Source organism: Lepidochelys kempii, chromosome 4, assembly GCF_965140285.1.
Source record: "Lepidochelys kempii isolate rLepKem1 chromosome 4, rLepKem1.hap1, whole genome shotgun sequence".
Taxonomy (NCBI): domain Eukaryota; kingdom Metazoa; phylum Chordata; order Testudines; family Cheloniidae; genus Lepidochelys; species Lepidochelys kempii.
Window position 1 is genome coordinate 130,104,560 of NC_136383.1, and position 26,746 is coordinate 130,131,305.

Sequence of the window (26,746 nt, forward strand, 5' to 3'; positions counted from 1 at the left end):
TACAGACTAACACGGCTGTTACTCTGAAACCTGTCTAATTGCATCAGACATCTATGACTACCTTGTGGGGGAAGGAGGTGAGGTGGGGTTGGGGGGTAGGGATGAGTGCTTACAAATATCTGGTGGGCTGTGAATGGAGGGTTTATTTTGTTCTAAGAGCTGAGTTAGTGGGCGGGCATTGACCATATAAGCTTATCAATTGTTTACAGTTGTCAGTGTCCTTGTTTTCAGCAGTTTCTGTCTTTTCTGCTGGCTGAATTTTAATTCCTTCCTGACACAGCTGAACTAAAATTTGAATTCTGATTCAAAGGTGCTGAAATCTCACTGATTTTTGAAGATTTCTCCCCCAAATATTGGGAGACCAGCTGTTCTTGTATGATATCTGCTGCCCCAGGGCAAGCACCCAAAATGGAACCCAAATGTAGGCCCTTCCCTGTTTTATATCTGAGACTAGGAACCAAACTGTAAAGGCAAATTGAATCTGGGGTTTTGAAGCCGACCTTTCCCTCCCTCAAAATATTCGAAGAGATTCAACTTTGAAGATCTTGTTTTGGCCCATCTATAATATATACAACCAAAAAGAAGGGGTCCAAAGTGCTTTATAAACTAATACTGGTCACTGTGAGTTTTGCCTGGGCAAGGACTGCAGTATTAGGACAGAACTGACTAAACTCGTTATTTCACCCGCCTCCTAGGTAGAAGGTAGCAGACAGATGAAGGAGCAGCCCACTGTGCAGCAATATAGAGAGGACAGATTTTGAACAAGAACAGGATAAAACCACACTCTTGCAAACAGTACCACAGGAATTCCTCTGTCTGTGCACATTCGACAGGACTGTGGTCTTCAAAAGGTCTCATCTGAAAGATATGCACACAGAACTGTATGGGGTTCAGTTTATCTACTGTAGAAAGATGAAGGGCTGTATCAGACATGCCAGTCTAGAACTTCAATCCTGTTACTTGGTCCTCTGTGCCAACCCATTCCTTTCAGCTGTTTCCAGCATTATTAGGGGGCTGGGGCAAAAAAACCTCCTGTCTCATAGTTAGCAATATCTCCCAAATATTATCTACTTTAACTCAGAATATTTTGTGTTTATAAAAGAATCCTCTGAATCTTTAAAAAAAGAAAAGGAGTACTTGTGGCACCTTAGAGACTAACCAATTTATTCACGAAAGCTTATGCTCAAATAAATTGGTTAGTCTCTAAGGTGCCACAAGTACTCCTTTTCTTTTTGAGAATACAGACTAACACGGCTGTTACTCTGAAATCTGAATCTTTAGTTTTCTCTCAAATCAGATTAACCCAGCACAAAGTTTAATAATGAATTCCACTCAGCATGCCAGCAGAACAGAAAAGTTCTTTTGTCTGCTCTCAGGCAAGTTCTCTAATAGGTAAAAATGAGGTCCTTGGGGCAGAAGATGCTAACTTTATATGAAAGGAATTTATTATAATTTCTGAAACCTATTTTACTTTTCTCATGGCACATTTACTGAAGAGATTCCTGATTATCAGCACCGTTCAGTGTGTTGAATTAGAAATGCATGCTGAGTTGATGAAAACATTTGCAAAACTTTTTAATTTCACAACATGCCATACTTCTAAAATTATCACCACTGCTTGGCTTTTGCCTGCTCTGATTTTTCATTCACTAGGGTTGAATTAGTCTATTTTTAAATAATCCACAAACAAAACCCCTGTATCCAAAAACCTTGGGGAAGTCCAGCTCCCGCTCTGAATTTTCTGGCTAGCAACTATCACTGTAATGAGTTGAACAAAAATCCTCCATCTAAACACTCTTAAACTTTTAGATCCAGCTCCAGACTATTTATTTCAGGCCTGTAATATTTAGTAACATACACCAGAATCTGGTGGTGGGAAGAGGAAGTATAGGATGGATCCTTAGGGAGGTCCGCTCTCTGGTTTGTATTAGAGAGGAATGACTAAAGACATTACATACATATTACATACATCTATGCCTGCTGTGTTAGTATAAATGGGTCAGCAGCACTTTGTTATTGATAGCATCTGTGATAAATGAAGGAGGGGCGGGGAGCTCCCTTTTATGGACACCCAGCTAGCCAGTTAGCTATAAAATCCCTCTTGGTGACTACTTGCTTTACCTGTCAAGGGTTAAAAAGTTCCCCAGGTGAAAAAAATATAAAGGGGAGTGGGCACCTGATCAAAAGAGCTAATAGGAAGGCTAGAACTTTTTAAAATTGGAAAAAAAGAGCTTTCCCTTTGTCTCTCTGGGCTGAAGAGATGGCGGGGGCAGCTGAAATGCTGTGTAAAGTTTAGAGCAGGTATGAAATTCATTGTTCATACCTAGAAGGATTCATTGGGACAGGGAATGTTTTGAAAAAAACAATTATGTTTATTTCTTGGCTTGTGAACTCCTCTGTGCTAACCCCAGATGCTTTTGTTTGCTTGTAACCTTTAAGCTGAATCCCCAAGAAAGCTATTTTGGGTGCTCAATTTTTGGAATTGTTCTTTTAAAATGTAGCAAAAGCCTGAGTTCCAAATGTACTTTCTTTCTTTTTGTTTTTAATAAACATTACCTTTTTTAAGAACAGGATTGGATTTGTGTGTCCCTAAGAGGTTTGTGCATGTTGTTTAATTAGCTTGTGGCAACAGCTGATTTCCTTTGGGGGTTTTTTCCAGCTCTTCCCCGAAGTGGGGGTGAAAGGGCTTGAGGGTACCCCACAGGAAGGAATTCCCAAGTACACCTTCCTGGGTTCTCAAAAGGGGGGATTTGTTTGCACTTGGGTGGTGGCAGCATCTACCCATCCAAGGTCAGACAGAAGCTGTGACCTTGGGAGTTTAATACCAGCCTGAAGGGACCACTATTAATTTTTAAAATCCTTGTGGGTCCTACTTTCTGCATTCAGTGTCAGAGCGGGGAATCGGCCTTGACAGCTTCAAAGGCTGCAGAGAAGCTGAAAATTATGAGTACTGAGATGTCGCCCTATCCCCAGACATAAGAGGTATGTCTACACTGTAATTAAAAAAAATACCCATAACACCAAGTCTCAGAACCTGTGTCAATAGACTCAGGGTGTGGGGCTAAAAATTGCAGTGTAGATATTCAGGTTCAGGCTGGAGTCCAGGATTTGAGACCCTCCCTACACTGAGGGGTTCCTGAGTCCAGGCTCCCGCTGAACCCAAATGTCTGTTACAATTATTAGTCCAGCACCCTGAGTCGGTTGACCCAGGCTAGCCACAGTCATACCATAGGTTTTTATTGCAGTATAGACATACCCAAGGAGGTTATCCATAGTGTTAATAGGGCTGCTTAAGTGTCATGTTCTAGCTTAAATCTTGACTGTGAGGAATCCTAGATTTTTAAGGAAGCTGGTAAATTATCTTCTCTGAAGGAGGCATTTGTGATTTTCATTCATAGAGGATTCAATTATTCGTTATTAGCTTGCATCAGCTAAGGAGGGCAAATATCTATATTGTAGCTATCAGCACTCACAATTCTGAGTAGTTCAACACATCACAGTTGCAATAGGCTTAACGGGCTGGTGGAGTGGTTGTGACTTCTTGGTCTAGGTTAGAATGGCTTGTCCTGAGCCCATCCTGTGTAGAGTTGTAGAGTTTTTCTGCAGACTATGCCAAGGGACTCTTCCCAACAGTATGTGCTCGGGACGGATGTCTGTTTGTTGTGTTGTAGATTGATTAGACTCTTCACTATTTGGAATATTTCCACTGACTGCCATTTCACAGCTGCAATGGCTGAGGGAAAGAAACTTCTTTATTGCTTCTGGAATGACTATGGTATAGATCTACAAGAAATCCTTCTGTTGTTCGTGGATGGAATTGGAGAAGGTTTTGTGCCACCGTTATGCTAGGCTGCCGCCAGCATACTTCATCAGCTGAAGTGCAGTGAACCCTGGGAACCGGAAGGGTCCCTGAGATTGAAGAGTGTTATCTTGATAGTTCTGCCTAGAGCTGGTCAGAAAAAAAATCCACTTTTGAAATGAAATTTTGAAAATAGAACGGAAACAAGTTTTATAATTTTTACTTCTAGTTTTCTGAGCAGATGATGTCGTAGCTATATCATGTAGTTCTAGCATGCTGCTCTTCTAGTGGGATAGAGTGCTCTCAAGTCATTATAGAGTCACAATGTTTAGATCTGGATCCAATCTTCACCAGAATTTGGGTTAGTAGTTCGGACGCAGAGGGTGAGATTCTGGTCTCTGTTATCCTGGAATGACATGAACATAACTGAGATCAGAATCTGGATCAGTATTCCAGTCTGGGTTCTCTAGTAATTATAGACTGCCTACTTAAAGCTCACCCTCTTATAAATGGATATAGCATTCTACATTTCTTTTGGTTTGGTATATGCTGTGAACCAACCCACCCCAGAGGTAGCTGCAATTCAGTGGTAAGATCATATGGCTCATATCGGTGTGATATAAGCCCAGAATCAGAAATGAAGCTCAGTAAGGCTAAAGGGAGGACAAGACTTAGATTTACACCTCTGCGGCAATGTGTAATTTACATGCATCCTGTGAACAGATATGGCTATCTCGGTGTGGGCCATAGTTTATATAGCTATTAGGATGAACTGTGCTATTGTAGTGTATAGGGATAGGGCAATATTAAATAGTTTCTGAGCCGTCTAGTAGATCTCACTAAGTTTTAGAAGCCACAAGAAACCAGCCAGAGCAAGAGTGTATATGCAGACCCAAAAAGAAAAGGAGTATTTGTGGCACCTTAGAGACTAACCACAAGGTGCCACAAGTACTCCTTTTCTTTTTGCGAATACAGACTAACACGGCTGTTACCCTGAAACCTATGCAGACCCAGTGTGTATTTAGCTAGGCCTGGCATGTTTGTATTTAGCAAACGTGGTTATTTGGGACGCATATTATTTTTGTTCTTTAATGAGTAAAAGACAATAGCAATATAAAACACTGTCAAAATCCCCTAGTACTACACTGAACAATCTTGCAGTGGCCAGAGTGAGGGCAATGTGGATGAATATATCTATCTAATCTCTCTATATATCTCTCTTCCATCTCTTACTGCTATGATTCAAAACTGTAGGTGGAAGAAAGGAAAGGATTTAACTCATTTAGAGCCTGATCATGCTCCCATTAATGTCAATGTAAACAATGCTGTTAGAGTGGGAGCAGACTGTATTCTAAAATCCCTACCCCAATCCTTTACCCCTTGGTTTCACTCGAATTGGAAAGTGCCTGTTAATCTGAGAGCCTTTGACAGTTTTTAAAATAACAATACAACAAAAACCAAAACCAGCAGCAAATCCCCAGAAACAGTCCAGGAAAATTCTAACCTCAAGAAACCCAAGTGGTGGGACTGTCTCCATCAAATCTCCACCCACCATAAAGCAATTATCCCCAATGTCTTCAAGTCCCTGGGCAACCATCGAGGTCATGCAGCCTGCTCTGATGGTAATTCAAACTATCAAGTAATTCAGTCAGGCATTCAAACAGAAGTTATAGGCTTGATCTAGAAATTACTGGGTGAGGTTCTATGGCCTGGGTTATTCAGAACGTCAGACTAGATAAGCTTGGTGTTCCCTTCTGTCCTTTAAAATGTGTGACTCGGGCAATGAATCAGATCGGAGGAATAATTGATGAAGCCAAAAAGAAAAGTGGGGGAGCCTGCAGAGAATTATAAAATCATAGGACTGGAAGGGACCTGAAGAGATCATCTAGTCCAGGGGTTCTCAACCTTTTCCTTTATGAGCGCCACCCCCCACAACCTGCTATAAAAACTCCATGGCCCACCTCTGCCACAGCACCTGTTTTTCTACATATCCACTAAACTCAAAGCCAGGGCTGGTGTTAGGGGGTAGCAAGCAGGGCAGGGGCTTGGGCTTTGGCTTTCTGCCCTGGCATTGCTTTCTGGTTTATTTTGGAGGCCTCTCTGAAACCTGCTTGTGACCCCCGCACCCCCACCCCACATGGGGCCCTGGCCTCCTGGTTGAGAACCTTTGATCTAGTCCAGTGCCCTGCACTCCTGGCAGGAGTAAGTATTATCTAGACCATCCCTGACAGGTGTTTGTCTAATCTGCTCTTAAAAACCTGTAATGATGAAGATTCCATAACCTCTCTAAGCAATTTCTTCCAGTGCTTAACCACCCTGACAGTTAGGAAGTTTTTCCTAATGTCCAACCTAAACCTAGTACAGAGCCCCAACAGGTTTTGTGAGGCACTCCCACATATGGAGGAGGAGTCAGCTAAGATTGGTCTCCATTTTTTCATGGTCAAAGACAAAACTGCAAAATCCAGGACCACGTCCACCTGCTACACCAATCTCTTTGAACAACAAAACCATCGAATCAATTTCCAGCTTTTCTATCTGGGTTCTATACTTACCAGCTCCTCCAATTCTCACGTGGAGGTTCTCCATCGGATTGGCATTGCAGCATCTGCCATGGGCCATTTTCAATGGATATGGAATCAACATCATCTTAGTATGACAACCAAGTTCAGGATTTATGTGAGCTGTAACCTTCCCATACTGTTGTACGGCTGCAAAACATGGACACTTCGCTGTGCAGACTGGGCAAAGTTGGAGGCTTTCCACACAAAAATGTCAACGTCGTATATTGGGCATAAAGTGGTCACTTGGGTCTACAGACTACTGGGGCCATTATGTGGACACACACTGCCAATTTTGGGGGGAGGCTATTTTCAGCATATTTATACACTTCTTTCATATTCTAGTTACTGAATGTGTCTATCATTGGTATCTTTACTCTTTTAATAATGATGCAATTGTTATGAAGTACATCATTCCATTATCATGAATTATAGTATATTAAAATCATTGCAATCCCTTAAAAGCTATCTTCACTAACATCCCAGTTTAAAGAAATTATGTCTCACTGTAGCTCTCTGGATGAAACGGTCAGCAATCTTATTTACATCTAGGTTCCCTGGTATTGTTTTGATGCACCTTAAGGACAGCTACGTTAATCAGTTGTCTGTCCCATTGATGACTGGAGATAATATTTAAGTCTTCTGAAGCTGGAGAATGAGGAGAATGAGTAGTCCACAGTTCAGGATGATACAAGCACAGTGAGAAGGATTCTTATGAATTTGCAGTATTCTGGAAACATAGTGCTTCCAGAGGACTGCAAATGACTCAAAGATCTTTCTTGATAGATCACAGCTAATTTAGGCACCATCATTTTGTATGTGTAGTTGGGATTATATTTTTGCCATGTGCGTTACTTTGCATTTAACATTGATTTTCATCTGCCATTTTGTTGCCAAGTCACCCAGTGTTGTGAGATCCCTTTGTAACTCTTTGCAGTCTGTTTTGGATTTAATTATCTTGAGTAATTTTGTCTCATCTGCAAACTTTGCCACCTCACTGTTTACTCCTTTTTGTAGATCATTTATGTATACATTGAACAGCACTGGTCCCAGACTGGTACAAGCCCCTCCGGGGACACCACTATTTATTTCTCTCCATTCTGAAAATGGACCATTTATTCCTACCCTATCCTAACTGGAGTGCCTGAGAGAGCTTTCAGGATCACCTAAGGATCCTTAATTTAATTGAATGACAAGCCTCTTGTTATCCTAATCACCCTGCCTCTGATTATAAACAATCTCCCTTTCCCAAGGGCAGAAGTTGTTAGCAGCACAGAACTCAGCACATTCCACACTCAAACTCTGACTCCTGCTGAGCACCCATGGTTTTTTCCCCATAGGGGCTGGAGCCCTGGAGCACACATGGAGTCGGCGCCTACGCTTTCACCTGTTTGTCCACATCTTTCCTGAAATATGGTACCTACAACTGGACACAATACTCCAGTTAAGGCCTGATCAGCGCGGAGTAGAGCGGAAGAATTACTTCTCGTGTCTTGTTTTCAATAGTCCTGCTAATACATCCTGGAATTATGTTTGCTTTTTTTTTTTCTTCTTCAACAGGGTTGCACTGTTGACTCCTATTTAGCTTGCGATCCACTATGACCTCCAGATCCCTTTCCACAGTACTCCTTCCTAGGCAGTCATTTCCCATTTTGTATGTGTGCAACTGATTGTTCCTTCCTAAGTGGAGCACTTTGCATTTGTCCTTATTGATTTTCATCCTATTTACTTCAAACCATGTCTCCAGTTTGTCCAGATCATTTTGAATTTAATCGTATCCACCAAAGCACTTGAAACCACTCCCAGCTTGGTATCATCTGAAAACTTTATAAGTGTACTCTCTATACCATTATCTAAATCATACATGAAGATATTGAACAGAATCAGACCCAGAACTGATCCCTGCAGGACCCCATTTGATATGCCCTTCCAGCTTGACTGTGAACACTGATAACTACTCCCTAGGAATGATTTTCCAAATAGTTATGCCTTATAGTAGCTCCATCTAGGTTGTATTTCCCCAGTTTGTTTATGAGAAGGACATGTAAGAACGTATCAAAAGCCTTACTGACAGGTTTCAGAGTAGCAGCTGTTTTAGTCTGTATCTGCAAAAAGAAAAGGAGTACTTGTGGCACCTTAGAGACTAACAATTTTATTTGAGCATAAGCTTTTGTGAGCTACTGCTCACTTCATTGGATGCATGCAGTGGAAAGAACAATAGGGAAATGTTATATACACAGAGAACATGAAACAATGGGTGTTACCATACACACTGTAACGAGAGTGATCAGGTAAGGTGAGCTATTACCAGCAGGAAAGAAAAAACATGGCAGAGGGACATTGCTGGCACATGATGGCATATATCACTTTGGTAGATGTGCAGGTGAATGAGCCTCACATCACTCTCACAGATCTTGGGAGACAGGCCAGTCCTCGCTTACAGACAGCCCCCCAACCTTAAGCAAATACTCACCAGCAACCACACACCAAAAACATTAACCCAGGAACCTATCCTTGCAACAAAGCCCATCGCCAACTGTATCCAAATATCTATTCAGGGGACACCATCATAGGGCCTAATCACATCAGCCACGCTATCAGAGGCTCGTTCACCTGCACATCTACCAATGTGATATATGCCATCATGTGTCAGCAATGCCCCTCTGCCATGTACATTGACCAAACCAGACAGTCTCTACACAAAAGAATAAATGGACACAAATCAGACATCAAGAATTATAACATTCAAAAACCAGTCGGAGAACACTTCAATCTCTCTGGTCACTCGATTACAGACCTGAAAGTGGCAATTCTTAAAAAAAAAAAACCCTTCAAGAACAGACTCCAATGAGAGACTGCTGAATTGGAATTAATTTGACACCATTAATGTAGGCTTGAATAAAGTGTGTATGTGTCATTACACAAAGTAAAACTATTTCCCCATGTTTATTCCCCCATCTCCCACTGTTCCTCAGATGTTCTTGTCAACTGCTGGTAATGGCCCACCTTGATTATCACTACAAAAGGTTTTGTGTTTTTTTTCTCTCCTGCTGGTAATAGCTCACCTTACCTGATCACTCTCGTTACAGTGTGCATGGTAACACCCATTGTTTCATGTTCTCTGTGTATATAAAATTTCCCTACTGTACTTTCCACTGCATGAATCCAATGACGTGAGCTGTAGCTCACGAAAGCTTATGCTCAAATAAATTTGTTAGTCTCTAAGGTGCCACAAGTACCCCTTTTCTAAAAGCCTTACTGAATTCAAGATCTACTTCATCTACCGCTTCCCCCCTATCCACAAGGCTTGTTATCCTGTCCAAGAAAGGTATTAGGTTGGTTTGACATGATTTGCTCTTTACAAATCCATGCTGACTGTTGCTTATCACCTTATTATTTCTGGTTGTTTGTAAACTGATTGCTGAATTATTTGCTTCATTATCTTTCCAGGTACTGAAGTTAAGCTGATTGGTCTGTAATACCCCAGGTTGTCCTTATTTCCCTTTTTATAGATGTGCACTATAATTGCCCTTTTCCAGTCCTGTGGAATCTCTCCAGTCTTCCATGACTTTTTGAAGATAATTGCTAATTGCTCAGATATCTCCTCAGTCAGCTCCTTAAGTATTCTAGGATGGATTGCATTAGGCCCTGGTGACTTGAAGACATCTAACTTGCCTAAGTAATTTTTAACTTGCTCTTTCCCTATTTTAATCTCTGATCCTACCTCATTTCCACTGGCATTCACTATATTTGACACCCAATCACTACTAACCTTTTTGGTGAAAACTGAAACAAAAGTCATTTAACACTTCTGCTATTTCTACATTTTCTGTTATTGTTCTCTTTCCCCCCCACCCCCCCAAGTCCCCGCTCATTGAGTAACTGGCCTACCCTGTCCTTGGTCTTGTTTCTAATGCATTTGTAGAATGTTTTCTTGTTACCCTCTGTCTCTAGCTACTTTAATCTCATTTTGTGCCTTAGCCTTTCTAATTTTGTCCCTACATACTCGTGTTATTTGTTCATATACATCCTTTTTATTTTGACCTAGTTTGGACTTTTTGTAGGACTCTTTTTTGAGTTTAAGATCATTGAAGAGCTCCTGGTTAAGGTAGGGTGGTCTCTTGCCATGCTTCCTAGCTTTCCTATGGAGTGGGATAGTTTATCTTGTGCCCTTAATAATGTCTCTTTGAAAAACTGCCAAATCTCTTGAACTATTTTTCCCTTAGACTTGCTTCCCATGGGATCTTACCTACAAACTCCCTGAATTTGCTAAAGTCTGCCTTCTTGAAATCTATCTTTATTGTGATGTTTCTCCTCCTACCGTTCCTTAGAATCATGAACTCTACCATTGCATGGTCAATTTCGCCCAGGCTGCCTTCCACTTTCTAATTCTCAACCAGTTCCTCCCTATTTATCAAAATCAAATCTAGAACAGCCTTCCCCCAGTAGCTTTCTCCACTTTCTGAAATAAAACATTGTCTCCAATACATCCAAGAAGAAAGCTAAGAAGAAAAGAGAAATAACGAATAAATAATACATAAATAAACATAGATTAATAATTTGGATACATAATTAATGTGTGCAAACATGAGCCCTCACGTCTGAGTACTAAAAACTGGACCTATTTCCATGTCTTTGTCACTCTTCATAGCCTGAAGAAATTCTGCTTTCACAGATCTTCAGGTGGAATTTGCCTTTATAATGACTTTATTACCATGCTATAGAGTGGCTGTGTTATATGATTTTTTTCTACTTTGTGTGTGTGTGTGTGTGTGTGTAATATAAAATGTAAAAGTAGAACTGAAACTAGGAACTTCCCAGAGGAAAAATCAGAATATATGTTGATGCAGTGTGAAAGCTAATGGATTTAGCTGTTTTGAGGCAGTTATAGTAGCTTGAAAAATGAAGCATTTGAAAATATTTTAAGATTCATCTCCATCCCCACATCCTTTCCAAGCAAGCAATAAACTCTTCCAATAGTTGGATTTTCAAACTGCTGACTAGTTATCCCAAGTAATATTTTTTGAAGAAAACTGATGGTTTCATTATTTTCAAATCCGTGCAGACTACCTAGAAGTTCCAAGTTGCTTCATTGAGAACTGTTCTCCAGATCACTGTGTCATTTCTTTAATTTGCCCAGTGCTTTTCCCATAATACTAGTTATTTTACTTTTGAAAGAACAAACGTTTGTTACTTGACTTTTATTCTATGGTTTCAGACCTAGTGGTCCATGTAACAGTTGTCACTACAGATGACTATTCCTGGATTCTATTCCTTGTCACTATGTGTCCCTTTATCTCTATGGGTGAAACCCCAGCCCCCCTGAAGTCAATCTGGCACAATGGAACTCTCTACAATAAGGGAAGGAGATAGAACTTTCTGGGGGCTGGTCTGAACTTGGGGAATGAACTCCCTCAGGAACTAAGGGCCATCAGAAAACTCACCACCTTCTGCTGCAACTGCATGACACATGTCTTTGGCTTTCATTTTCTAACATAAATACATAGTACCATGTAGATTAACCCTCCCCCCCCCCCCCACACACACACATACACACAATAAATCTACCAAAACAAGACACTTAGTTGCAGACATTTATCCCTCTTGGGAGAGGATGAGAGAATGAGCAACACATTACAGCTGTGTAGTCACATTGCTTAATGCACTTCTGGAAGGTGCTCAAATACCACAATGCAGAACACAGTAAACGAACCTATATAGAATAGAATAGCAAAACTTCAACTGACTTCAGTGGGGCCAAGAAACTATCGGTGTTTCAATGCATGCATCTGCCAAAAGCAGAGATGGATGCCAACTTCAGATCTTTCATTTATTAAGCTTTACATCACCCCTGTGAGGAAAGGAAATGCTGTTATCCCCATTTTACAGATGAGGAATTGAGTCACAGAGAGTCTAAATGATTTTCCCAAGGTCCTACTGGAAGCCTATGTCAGAAGGAAATCAAACCAAGGTCTCCTGTGTCCCAAGCCAGTGCCATAACAACTAGACCATCCCTCCTTCATTTTAGCTCATGTTTGTTGATTCTAAAACTATCCCTCCCTTCTATTCTATTCTGGTTCTTTTACCACATTCTTACAGTGGTATCCAGCCCATGGTATTTCATTTTCAGTAGACTGAATTAACCTATTCACATAGTGTGGCAATGTTTGTTAATTTTGATAATGGGATATAAATAGGCAGACCTTCAGACCATTACTTACCTTTATGCTCCAGTTCTGAACAGGCCAGCACTTCCGATTGATGAGCTGGGAAGAGTCCCTGACAATGTTATACCATCTCATAGCTCATGTCTGAGCTCTGATAAAAAATAACATGGAAAAACAGCTGGAGATCAATTTAGAGCCATCAGGCAGCAGGTGACGAGGAGGAAAGTAAAAGTAAAAACACATTCAGAACTCACATTATCCTTAATGAGTGCCTCCTCTGGTTTCTGTTGGAGGCAGCTCTGTTCTCTGCCAAAGGTTGAGCTTTTCTGGGAGTCTCTATGAAATACAGCCATATTTTGCAGCTGTTTTCAAGCACTAAAACCACAGGACTAAAGTAAGCAGCTATCCCACCTAATCAGCAACAATGATGAACAAATAATGGTAATGACTCTATTCCACTCATCTCCTTTTCCCAGTAGGAATCCAGGTACACCAAGAAGAACACACATGCTCAGACTTTTCTTTACTTGTACTAGCCTGGGCTATTTCCTATATGAATACTTGCTGCAGAATCCTCACAACGTGCTGTAACTTCAGTCTGCCAGGTAATGTATAGGACAGTATGATAAAACCTCTCACCCGTGCTGTTATCATCTCCTGTCTTACCCAATGTAACGCCCCCTGCCCCACACACACACGTCCCTAGTCCCCAGGACACCCACATCGCCCTATTCTTGTCACAAGCTGCCCTTTTCTGGACTCACACAGTATTCAACACCAGAGTCGCTGGGTCGCCAATGCAGCCTTTTGATTCCCTAATCATCTTCTCGGGGAACTTGCCTATAAAGAACGAGTGATCTTGATTGCTTTTCTTAACTCTATTTCAGGAGCCCTGCAGATCTCTCAAACCCACCAATTGATGATGCTTCCGACTAACCTCTTATTTAACCTGAGTAAACATAACACAAATTAAACAATAACCTTCAGGAAGCTTCCTGCTTCTTACTCTAGTAGGGACAGCCTACCAATGTAAGAGCCCATAAGTGCTTCCTTTCCTCCTAGGAGTCAACTGTCGAATCTGCTCCCCTTCACCCCAGGAGCCAACTGATGGATCCTTCACATTCAAAACTGCTGAAGTCCTGAACGAGCAGGCTAGGTAGAGCATCCATCCAGGAGTCCAATCCTCTGTCTCCCCACATACCCGGGGCATATGTTTTTGTCGGTCTTCATCCCACAGTGTATCTAATCATACAGTTTTGCTTAATATTTATCCTATGATGGCATCTCTTAGCAAACAATTTTCATATCAACATAGTTCCTTCTCCCCAGAATCCAAGAAGCCTCCATCACCCTTGTATAGTCGTGCAAGGGCCTCTCACAACAACAGGCAGTGCTTCAGGATGGGCAGGGACTGCTTACTTCTGCTATCCCTGGGGACTCTGAAAAGGGGGTACAGAGAGGCAGGACCTGACAACGTGCCAGCCCACAGAGCAGGGCTGATTGCTCAACCACTGTGTGCGAAGGGAAGCCTTAGAAGAGATTGTCCTTGTGCAATTTCTCCAGTGCTCCTTCCAGACCAGTGAGGCTGCCATGTAACAGCTGCAGTCTTTCCCTTACTTCAATATCAACCGTGCAGTGCCAGATTTCTGGTGCCTTCCAAAGGGCCACTTTCTGCTGTGCTGTAGAATCACAGTAGTCATTAGTTACATGCAAATCTTTTTACAACCCCTATTTTGGGATTTGCAAACAGGTCCCTTTGGTGAATGAGGTCTCCATTCACATCTCATACAGAAGGTCTTTTCCGTTGATCACCAGAGCAAGAGGAGAGTTTCTGTGAAAGAGAGATTTGCCAGGTCACTTAATCTTTGTTGTACCACTCTGTAATATCAGAGCTCCTTGAAGATTTCCATTCTTGCAGCCTGACCTTTGGGTTTCCAGGCTGATTCAAATAAGGTGGTTTATTTTTTGGAATTTCTGGTCAGGTGGAATTGAGGTGTACAACCCAATGAACCTTCTGTCATGCTTATCATAAATGCTGAGGAACTGGAGCTAAACGCTTGGCCCTAGTGCCATCTTAATAAACATTGAGGAGTACAAACTCAAACTCCTAGGTTCATTTTAGATAAGCTTTCAAAAGTTGAATACTTATATGAATCTTATCCAAAGCATATGAACGATTTCAACCTGCTAAACTGAATTGAAAATCACATGAGAACAGGCTTTGGGGAAAGATCTTTCTTGCCTCTAGTCAGGTTGTTGAGACTATAAGAATAGCCTCTTATGTTATTTTGATCCCTGAATTTCTGGGTCTAAATCCCATTGGCCGTATTCACATGAGTGGCCTCAGTGGGACTGTTCAAGGGAGTCAAGCAGGCAGTATTGGCCTTGGATACCAAGAAATGCTGAGGTACACAAAAAGGAAAAAAAAATGGGGAAATGAGCTATCAGAAAATATTTGAACTTCAGCAAAAGTTCAGTTTGAGTTTCAGGCTAAGGATCACTTTAGTCCTTACGGTATCTGAACTGGTTTACCTGTCCTTAATCTCAAACCAACAAAGGCTCTTTCAGACTTTACCCCCAGCTCCTTATGTGTCAGAACCTTTAGCTCAATGGCACAAAGGCAAAATATGAACTACTGTCAGATTTCACATTTGTAAATACAGCTGCTGAATTTTGCCTCAAAACGGGGGTTACACAAACATCAGAACTGGAAACAAATCTTAGCTACTGGCTCACCAAATAGGCAGAAAACAAGGAAAAACTGGTAGTTCTTACAGTGCAGTTATACTATGCGTTATACTCAGATCAGGAAAAGAGGCTTAACCGCTTTCATATGCGTTGCTTTCATCAAATCTTTGGAATCTCCTTGGAAACAAGAGCTTAACAAAGGTCTCCGGAGTTACACAGGGAGGCAGTCCAACTTAGCAGAGGAGAAAAGAGCTCACAGAAAGCCAAACCCAAAGGGTTGAAACATCACCTTTAAATGTGACAGATGCGGCAGAGATTGTCTCTCTAGAGTGGGTCTCTTCAGTCATGTTTGCGGCTGCCATAAAACCAATCGAGTACATTCTTTAACTCTCAGGGTCACATATCCCTGGTCTCTCGAGACTGAAGGATGCCGCCTACTACAGTGCAGTTTTCAACTCATGCCACATTTCTTCCCACCTCTGACGTTCATCTACACAGTGATACCTCTTAGCATCTACTTTAGGGCTGGACAACTAGTTGCTCAAATATCTATGACTGTCTTCACTTCAGGTGCAGCAGAACTAAACTCAGTACCAGGATTGGTCGGAACTATTCCATCTAAACTGTTTTTGACCTAAAACTGGGTTTTGTCAAACTGATTTTTTTTTTTTTTTTTTGCAAACAGTGTCTGCTTTCCATGGGACAAGGTAATAATAATGAAAGCATATGGTTCTGGGGTCTCATACAAAACCCACTGAAGTCAATGGAAAGCCTTCCATTTGCTTTGGAGCAGGCCCGTTATTGGCACAGTGCATAGCTCCCAAGGGACTGGAGATGGGGGAAGAAGGTTAGTTTAAACTGTGTTTTGTGCTGACCCCAAATAGTTTGTGCCTCTTGCTAGAAGGGGCATTCAGCACATAAAAATGCATTTGCTTCATTTTTGTTCAAGTATTTGCAGGTCACCTTTCTACTCAATGAAGGAATGGAAACTTTTTCCAGTAGCATTCCATCGATCACATTGTTCGTTTAGGGCTGGCAGAGAGGCGGGAGTCAAAGTGTCAGACACAGAAAATGAGAGACAGAACAAAGAGAAATAGGCCCCCGAAGGAAAGAAAGAGAGAGGTTCTGAAAGCAGAAATAGAAAGAGAGAGAGAGATAAGGGACCTTAAAATAGAGATAAATCAACAGAGAATCAAATTCCTTAAAACAGAAGGGAAAAAATGCCCTAAAGAGAGAGAGCCAAGGACAAAAATTCATCATTATATAAGCCAAGCCTTGGAGATCTGTCCATCAAAAGGGCTGCAAGTCTTCAAGCATTTTAAAACCATATTGTTATTCCTGCCACAAGATGGAAACTTGTCTATATCATTCATATCTTTTACTAATCATGCATGTTAAGTGTGACATTTCACACTAATTGGGGAAGAACAAGCCCCCTTTTCCATCTCACTGGCCTCATCCTCCCTGCCTATTTGTGAGAAGAATACAGGAGCCCTCAACATGAGATATAGCGTGGTCTAGTAGATAGGGAGCTAGACTGGGCCTCAGGATACCTGGCTTCTATTCCTGTCTATCACTGACCTACTGTGTGACCCTAGGCAAATCACTTTGTGCCTGTTTCCTTTCCTAGTTTTGCCTGTCCTCTCTTTTTCAACTATAAACTCTTCAGGCTAGAGGCTATCTTTTGACATGTGATGTAGCATGCCTACCCCATTAGAGCGGAGCTCTGGTGTTGGTTGCGGGATTCTGGACACTATTGTAATCAAATAATAATATTGCTCAAAGAATGAAGTATAAAATGGGTAACTACACTCAAATGCAGCTCCAGTCAAAAATAAATGTATGTATATATCAGTTCTGCAGTGTTGGTAATTAAAACACCATACAAATCATAATGAAATAATGCATCTGTAAAGAATTCTAGTTGTAGAAAGAGATACCCTGGAGTACTGCACAGTCAGCAAAGCCAGGTCATGCTATGAGTGAAAATCAGGCCCTGGCATAAAGCAGACACTTGCTTATAAGTTCACGGCCTGGTACATGCACTTGGCAAAGGTACGGCAAGTGTTGCTAAAACACAAACACTCCTAAGTACTAGGTATTGGAGTAAGACAAGGATAGGAAGACAGAATCATGAATGGAGATGTTTTGTTAGAACCAGATGGTACAAGGGTTGGTAACTAACGACGCCAGGAGTATAGTATGCAGCTTGCTTGTATCACTGTATAGAAAGAGGAACCATAGGACGGGAACCTTTGTCCGGCCAAGAGGGGCAGCAGAAAGTTCTGCTGGTGACTGAGCTGGTCCATTGTGACAGGCGTACATATGTTAGTATACCTGTAACCATTGAGCTGGGGCGCTAGTACTGTGCTTCATGGACAATAAACCTGTCCGAGCACGTTCGCCCACAAACAGAGCCTGGGATCCCTCTGCGTAATATTCATAGAATCATAGAATATCAGGGTTGGAAGGGACCTCAGGAGGTCATCTACTCCAACCCCCTGCTCAAAGCAGGACCAATCCCCAATTAAATCATCCCAGCCAGGGCTTTGTCAAGCCTGACCTTAAAAACTTCTAAGGAAGGAGATTCTACCACCTCCCTAGGTAACGCATTCCAGTGTTTCACCACCCTCCTAGTGAAAAAGGTTTTCCTAATATCCAACCTAAACCTCCCCCACTGCAACTTGAGACCATTACTCCTTGTCCTGTCCTCTTCTACCACTGAGAATAGTCTAGAACCATCCTCTCTGGAACCACCTCTCAGGTAGTTGAAAGCAGCTATCAAATCCCCCCTCGTTCTTCTCTTCTGCAGACTAAACAATCCCAGTTCCCTCAGCCTCTCCTCATAAGTCATGTGTTCCAGACCCCTAATAATTTTTGTTGCCCTTCGCTGGACTCTCTCTAATTTATCCACATCCTTCTTGTAGGGGGGCCCAAAACTGGACACAGTACGCCAGATGAGGCCTCACCAATGTGGAATAGAGGGGGATGATCACGTCCCTCGATCTGCTCGCTATGCCCCTACTTATACATCCCAAAATGCCATTGGCCTTCTTGGCAACAAGGGCATACTGCTGACTTATATCCAACTTCTCGTCCACTGTCACCCCTAGGTCCTTTTCCGCAGAACTGCTGCCTAGCCATTCGGTCCCTAGTCTGTAGCTGTGCATTGGGTTCTTCCGTCCTAAGTGCAGGACCCTGCACTTATCTTTATTGACCCTCATCAGATTTCTTTTGGCCCAATCCTCCAATTTGTCTAGGTCCCTCTCTATCCTATACCTGCCCTCCAGTGTATCTACCACTCCTCCCAGTTTAGTATCATCCGCAAATTTGCTGAGAGTGCAATCCACACCATCCTCCAGATCATTTATGAAGATATTGAACAAAACCTGCCCCAGGACCGACCCCTGGGGCACTCCACTTGACACCGGCTGCCAAATGGACATGGAGCCATTGATCACTACCCGTTGAGCCCGACAATCTAGCCAACTTTCTACGCACTTTATAGTGCATTCATCCAGCACATACTTCTTTAACTTGCTGACAAGAATACTGTGGGAGACCGTGTCAAAAGCTTTGCTAAAGTCAAGAAACAATACATCCACTGCTTTCCCTTCATCCACAGAACCAGTAATCTCATCATAGAAGGCGAATGGATTAGTCAGGCATGACCTTCCCTTGGTGAATCCATGCTGACTGTTCCTGATCACTTTCCTCTCACGTAAGTGCTTCAGGATTGATTCTTTGAGGACCAGCTCCATGATTTTTCCGGGGACTGAGATGAGGCTGACTGGCCTGTAGTTCCCAGGATCCTCCTTCTTCCCTTTTTTAAAGATTGGCACTACATTAGCCCTTTTCCAGTCATCTGGGACTTCCCCCGTTCGCCGCGAGTTTTCAAAGATAATGGCCAATGGCTCTGCAATCGCAGCCGCCAATTCCTTTACCACTCTCGGATGCAACTCGTCCGGCCCCACGGACTTGTGCACATCCAGCTTTTCTAAATAGTCCCTAACCACCTCTTTCTCCACAGAGGGCTAGCCATCTACTGGCATTTATTGTTGAGTTCTGCTGAGCCAGCTAGCTGCACAAAGCTGGGACGGCACACAGAAAGAACACACACACATGCCAGCTGACAACACTAGACACTGAATGGCCATTGATCAATGGGTTCAACTGAAGGCAGAATGGAGACCTATTATCCACCATCTCTGTGGCAACTGTGACCAGTTTAGATGGTGGACGGAGACCAACTCTGAATGTCACTGAAAGAAAAAAACATAGACTTGGCTCTTCATTCTGGCGATCAGGCACTTCAAAACACGTGGCACGTCAGGCTTCATTAGCTCAGGGAGGCTTGACCAAACTTCACTTCTCACCTGCTTCTTGATCCAGGTGAAGAGTTTGTCATTTGGCCGTGATCAGTGTTGCAGCGCTGGTCCTCAGACAAAAAATGTGAGTCAGCACTTTCCTAGAGTATGGGGAGGATCAGAATATTACTCCATCTGTTCCAAATACAGTGCAAACACATGGAGGTGGGGGAAAGATGGAATTGCTTGTGGTCATTACGGTGCTGAGGAGCAATATTAATTTGAATATAATAATAGAAATGTAGGACTTGATATGTCATCTGGCCCAAGTCCCGGCACTGAGGTAGGACTAAGAATTATATCTTTGATCTTTTAAAACTGTAGCCATGGTGTTCTGCAAATCTTTTCCTTTATCTTTTCCTTCCTTTATTTATATTAATAGGGATTTTTGTCTTCTGTTAGGAAATGGCTGTGGAGCAGATACATTGATTTAGGAGGCCTTTTAATGGCTTAAATTAATATTGTATTTTACCAGATTGGTGAATGGGGTTTATTTAATCACATATTGAGTTTAAAAGCTTTCAGTGTTGATAAAATCTCTGAAGACAGGTGTGAAGTAAATTTTGTTCATTTAATAGGATAACATCAGAGAACAAAGTGTGAGGACAGGTCCACCACTAGTTCCCATGTCTCCTAAATTTGTTTAACCCTTTTGAGGATGTGTCTGCTTACAATCTGTTCACCAGATTGTCATTAGGATGGAAAAAGCCTTCTCCACAATCTTTGGACATTATTGCCACTCTCCCACCTTCCAGTTATTGAAGATATTTTGGTCAGCATTTCTGAGAATCTTGGATTTATACTCTCAGGTAATTCCGCCATGAGGAAATAAACTAACCCAAACAGACCGGTCTCATTATTCTTTCCATCTTCAGCCATGCTGGGTTCCCCCTTCCCTTTCTTCTTCTTCCCACACATTCTCTTTGTTTCCCTTCATTCCATCTCAGTCTTTTAAAAATATTTTGCTATTTTCTAAGCACTATTAAATACCTGCCAATATGAGTGTGTATTTGGAAAAGGAAATCACACATACATTTAATACAGAAAAGGATGAAAAAAGAGGGATATTTGTGTGTTTATATATATTTCCAACCTCCAGTTTGCTCACACAAATGGATTCCTCTAGGTTTCTGTTGCTTTCTTTTATGACCCCGACATGTGGAATCTGAAGTCTTATGAAAAATATAGCAAATGGAGCAAAATGTCAGACCAAACCCACAGAGAAAAAGAAGCCCAAATCCTGCTTTCCCTGAAATCAATTGGATTTTTGCCACTGTATCAGTCACAGCAGATGTGGATTCAGGACACATCTGCTGAAGTCCTGAAGTCCCCACTGAAGCCACTGGAAATTTTGCCATTGTCTCTAATGCAGCCAGGATTTCAGCAGCTGACTCAAGTTCAGCAAGGTGCTTACACAAATACTTAAATCTAAGTCCCCAAGTAATCCCACTGAAGCCACGTGCTTGAATACCTTGCTGAATCAGCGCCGTTATGCTCCAAGGGCCTGATCCAGCAGCCAATGAGACCAGTAGGCATCATTTCATTAACGTCAATAGGCTTTGCATCAGGCCCCAAATCCTGAAGTCCTTTCCTAGTCAAAATCCCATTAGCTTCGATCAGATTTTTGCTTGAGTGAGGACATAAAACATCCTGTGGATTACGGCCATGGGTGCCAATACAAGAACCTGCCTGGACAGAGAGTTTGACTTCAGTGGGTATTTTTCCTGAGTAAAATCTGCCGAATTAGGACCAAAGTGAACTAAATGGTGCTTAATCCATGTCTCCTTCAGTAACCACATTTTGTTCTTCCACCAAGCACTGGGTGAAGTAGGTATCCTTGTAGTTATGAGCTAGGGCTGGGAGTGATAGCCTTTGATTAAGTGGAAATTTCAATTTTTGCTTCTTTTTTTTTTTTTTTAATTTGGACGTGGCTTGTTTCTAACAAAAGTGGAATGAACAATCATCCTTGGGCAAGCAGCTCTGCTGTGCCTAAATTGTTCATAAACATAAGCGCATTTCGTGGTTGTATTTTTGATGGCGGTATTTTTTTCTTTCTTTCTTTTCATTGAGGCAGCTGGTCAGACAATAGAGTGGATAAAACTAAACTATTTACTTTAATTTAAAATGAATGTAGATGCAAATCATTTTTAGCAGTCAGCAGACACTGACATTTTGAATAAGCCGGCTTTGGAAGCAAGATAAAGCCAGCTTGGGCCGAAAGAAATAAACACAATTTGAAAAACCTGGTGCTTGCCCGAGCAATGCAAGGCACCAGCAATAAAATGAAGAATAGAAAAATAACGTGGTGACCTCTTCTCTCTTATGCATGCCCTTCCTCTTTATCTATGCTATTTGAGGGCCCCCTGCTGGTACATTACGTAGACCCCCCCTGTTTACTGCTCTCAGACTTGAGAAGTGCAACTATATTAATCCCAGTGGGATCTCACTAAACCAAACAAATAGCATGTTGGGTTATGCTGAAAATAACATGGCAGTGTACTGTATAGAACAACACCACAAACTATTTACAAAATGAGGCAGGGCCCACTTCTTATTCAATGGAGATTCCTAGTAAGCTGGCAGCAAATAGGGTCTATTTTTTGTAGTAGGGGTTGAGACCAAAAGAGGTAGTATAGTTTAGTGGATAAAACACGGTCAGGTGATCTGCATTCTAATCCCTACTCTGCCACCCACTGACCTAGCCTGTGACCTTGAGTAGGTTATTCTCCACCCCTTTCTTGGTTTTCAGCTTTGAAGCTATTTGAAGTAGGAACTTTCTCTCACTGTGTGTCTGGACCATGTCTAGTACAGTGGGGTCCTGACATCAGTTCAGATCTCGAGGTACAAGTAAAATATAAATGGTAACAATAACAGAATGCACTATTAACACTATTAAACAGTATTACTTGTTATATTTTAGTAGCACCTAGAGGCCCCATGTGAGCTCAGGGCATCCTTGTGCCCTAGCACTGTGCAGAGACAGAGAACGAGGCAATCCTTTTGCCCAGAGAAATTTACAGCCTAATCAGACAAGACAGACAAACAGGAGGAGAAAGAAAGTATTATTATCCCCTTTAAAAAGAGGGGAAACCAAGACAGAGTGAGATTAAGTGATATGGCCAATGTCACACAGGAAAGCTAGATTAGACTCAAGAATTGAGTGCCAGTGACCTCACTTCAAGACCAGTAAAACCATCCTTACTTTCAAGTATGGAAGAATTAGCTGGTACTGTCCCGCACACAGCTTCCCAGTTAGCACCCCATCCTGTGAACTCTACCTTCTGAAGCCAGGTCAACATAGATGACACAATACAGAAACAGATGTACAAGAAAACACCCTTATTTAGCAACCTCTTTTCTAAAGAGAGTGCTCCCAAAAGGTAATGAATAGGTCTGATCAGAAAATGGGGATTCCTTTCTGCTGAAAATTCTGGCACTTTCATTGAAAAAAAAAATGATTATTTCAGCCATTTTGGTTTTTAGGTATTTCAATGAAAAGTTTACATTTTTCCACAGAAAGCAGTGTTGTTGTAGCCGTGTCTGTCCCAGGATATTAGAGAAAAAAATTGGGTGAGGAAATGCCTTTTACTGGACCAACTTCTGTTGGCGAAAGAGACACATTTTTGAAGGGAAGCTCTGTGTAAGCTTGACAGCTTGTCTTGCTCACCAACAGAAGTTGGTCCAATAAAATATATCAGACTGGTGACCAATGAATGTGTATGTGTATTTATATATCTATATCTAATCTATGCACAAACACACACGCTCTTCAAATAGGTTTCAGAGTAGCAGCCATGTTAGTCTGTATTCGCAAAAAGAAAAGAGGACTTGTGGCACCCGAGAGACTAACAAATTGGCAAATAAATTGGTTAGTCTCTAAGGTGCCACAAGTGCTGCTCTTTAAATAAAGGAGCTAATCCAAAGCAAATGGAAGTCTTTCCATCCACTTTGGTGGTTTTTATATCAGACTCCAGAACCAAATACCTTCATTATTATGAGTCCAATTATGCCACACTCGGAAGGATAGAGAACCAAAAAAACTGAAACACCAACACCCCGCTCCCCAAATAAAAGTGACCTAAAGTAGCTTTTCTATACATCAAGATGTTATAATTTCAAAGTTTGATACTTCAGGATTAGAGCTGGTCTGAAAATTATCAAAAGAGTTTTCCATTGCAAAATTACCATTATGACTACACTGAAAGTTTGGCCAGTAATGCTTTTGGAAGCATGTGGTGAGTAATTTTGCTTTAAGTTAGACACTAGAAAGCATTTTGATCCTTATTTTCTAGTAACCGTTTCTGACTTTTATGCCTCATTGCTTATACTCACTTAACATATATCTCTTTGTAGTTAACAAACTTTATTGTTTTATCTAATCTGGTGTGTATAAATTACAGTGTCTGGATAACCTAATTTAAGGTGGCAAACTGGTTTATATTGTTCCCTTAAAGGAATAATGGACTTAATATATTTGGACTGTTCAGAAGAGGGCTGGGCAGTAAAAGACTTATATTTCTGTGGGAAAATCCAGGACTGGGAAACATAAGTAGGCCCAGAATATAACCCAATGTAGCTGGCAGGTCACTCAGGGTGTAACTTGCATGCTGGAAAGCTATTTGTGAGCTGCCCAGGTAGAAGTTATGACCAGCAAGGTTGCAGGGCAGGAGTGACATAGCCCCTCATAGTGACTCCAAGATGTCACAAAAGGGTCAATGATTTCTTTCAAGATGATTTGTTTAGAAATTTACTTTATCTTGTATTTTTTAAAAAGGGAAAAAGGTTGAAAGGGAAATGAACTGATGCAGTAACAGAACATGATTTATAATATGGCTCAATTTGAGAAAATCCACAACAATAGCACACAGTGTCCATGAATATGTATGATGCATTTGCTATGTGTTATGTTGCACATATGCATTCTGAAATTATTATCAAAATATTGTTAGTGTTGTTCAATGTACCAGAGAAACATTTGGCATTATCATTTGCAGTGCTTTTTGTAAACAATAAAATCAGTATTGAGTAAAAAGGGGGTTTGGGGGGGTTGGTTTTTTTATCAGTAACATCAAGTTGATTTCCTAGGGTGAGATCAAACCACATCTAGCTTCTTCCTTGAAGATCCCTGCTTGGAAAATCAAATCTTGTGTTTTCAGAATGAATTGCCCCTTGTCTAAATACAGATATAGCCTGAACTGTACCTTGTTATGTGCATCCACCAGGGTAGAAAGCACAGGTAGCCCTTAATGTAGCAAAACCCCATTGGTTCTGTGGCACAAGGACTGGGCAACTGCAGCCTGGTCACTCAGGCATGCTAAGAGCTGGTGTAAAGAGTTGGAATAGGGGGACTCCATACCCCTGTATAAAACAATTCTCAATAGCCCAGCACGGACAGGTTTGCAGTAGGCCACAGGAGTGTGCCCATTTGATCTGTTGCTGGTCTACAAGGGTTATAAGAGACACAAGGTGGGAGAGGTAATATCTTTTACTGGACCAACTTCTGTTGGTGGGAGAGACAAGATTTGAATTTACACAGAGCTCTTCTTCAGGTCTGGACAGATATCCTGGGACCAACACAGCTACAACAACACTGCATACAGGGATTATGTTCATTTTTCCAACTTAAGAATAAAGTTAGGGAATGTGGAACTCCCACACGCTCTGTCCTCAGTATTAGGGGAAGATTCCTTCCAGTTCCATCCCTAAATATTTCCCAAAGCCCATTTAGTTGATCTGGATTTGTTTCATCGTTGGCTGGAAACAAGGGAGATGTTTTGGTTATGGCCCCAAATCATTACCCTCACTATGTCAATATTCAAATGCAAGATGCATTTGCATATACAACAGATTCTACTTTACAATATACTTCAGATATTCAGCAGTTATGTGGTTTCTAAACATCATCGTTATTGGGTACATTTCTTAATCTTCAGATTCATTTCCATGTAATTTCTCTACATGGTTTGATGCCTACTATTAATTGAATCCCCAGACATCAACCCAAATGTCAGATTTGCTTCTAGTGTCGACCACCTTCATTACAGCCATATAAGCTGTTGAAATATCATTGATAACAATACACTGAGAAATGATATCCAAGCCTCAGCCAACCAATCTGTCCAAGGTTGAAATGTCATGCTCCAAAAGCCCTTGCTTGAGATGGTACCATAGCTATGGCAAAAGAAATTTAACCAATCATGGTGAAGTTTAGCAAGGGACATGATATCTCACTCGGTGGGTACATAGTGGGTTCACATTGCTAAGACTTGCCCTACTCAGGGAAAAATGTCCCAAGTCTAACCAAATGCAGCAGTGTTCCACGCTCCAGGGATGTGTGAACAATCTCCCTAATAGCAGGCAATGTGGTCAAACAGCTGAAGATGGTGGGACTTAGATCTTGGCACTGATGCTGAAGGTCTCCACATGCAGGACTACCTGTGAACCCAGTGGGTGTTCTATGTGGGAGTGATGCTCTTAGGTTCAATGCCAAACTTTGCTACTTATTCGCTGTGACCTTGGCCAAAGCATTTAGCCACCCTGTGACTCAGTGTACCCAAATGTAAAATGTGTATGCTATTAACTACCTTGCAGTGTTCCTTTTGGGGCAGTTGGGGGAAGATGCTGTAGAAATTCAATGTATTGTTATTTATTGCCTGGGAGCACATAGCAATTACATTCTACTGTTCTAATGTGACACAGCACTTTCTCATTTCCTATCCTGGCTGTGATGAACTTTGCTGTGCTGTAGATGTCAGGGTAGATGGATAGCTGTACTTAATGGATTCATTTTGTGTCTGGCATAGTGAAAGGCTAATAATAAACCTCACTATTTTTCTCGCCAAGTTATTGGCAAGTTACTAACTGCCACCTTGTTGTAATTCTCGTGTCGAGTCCTTGAAAGAAATATCTTTGAGATTCAGCATCCAACTATCGCTCTAGCTACTGTTGAATAACATGTGGTTGCATAATAGTTGGCACTTAAGAACGTTTCATTTCTACATCTGGGACCCATTGACTTTAATGTACATGCACAAGTGTTTGTGAGACGAGAAGGTGGACTGTGATCTTGCTTATGCCAATCTCATTTTATATCCAGGCAGAGGCTGAATACTCAGGACTAAATCCTGTTATCCTTACCCTGAGGAATATATTCAGGCAACACCCCAT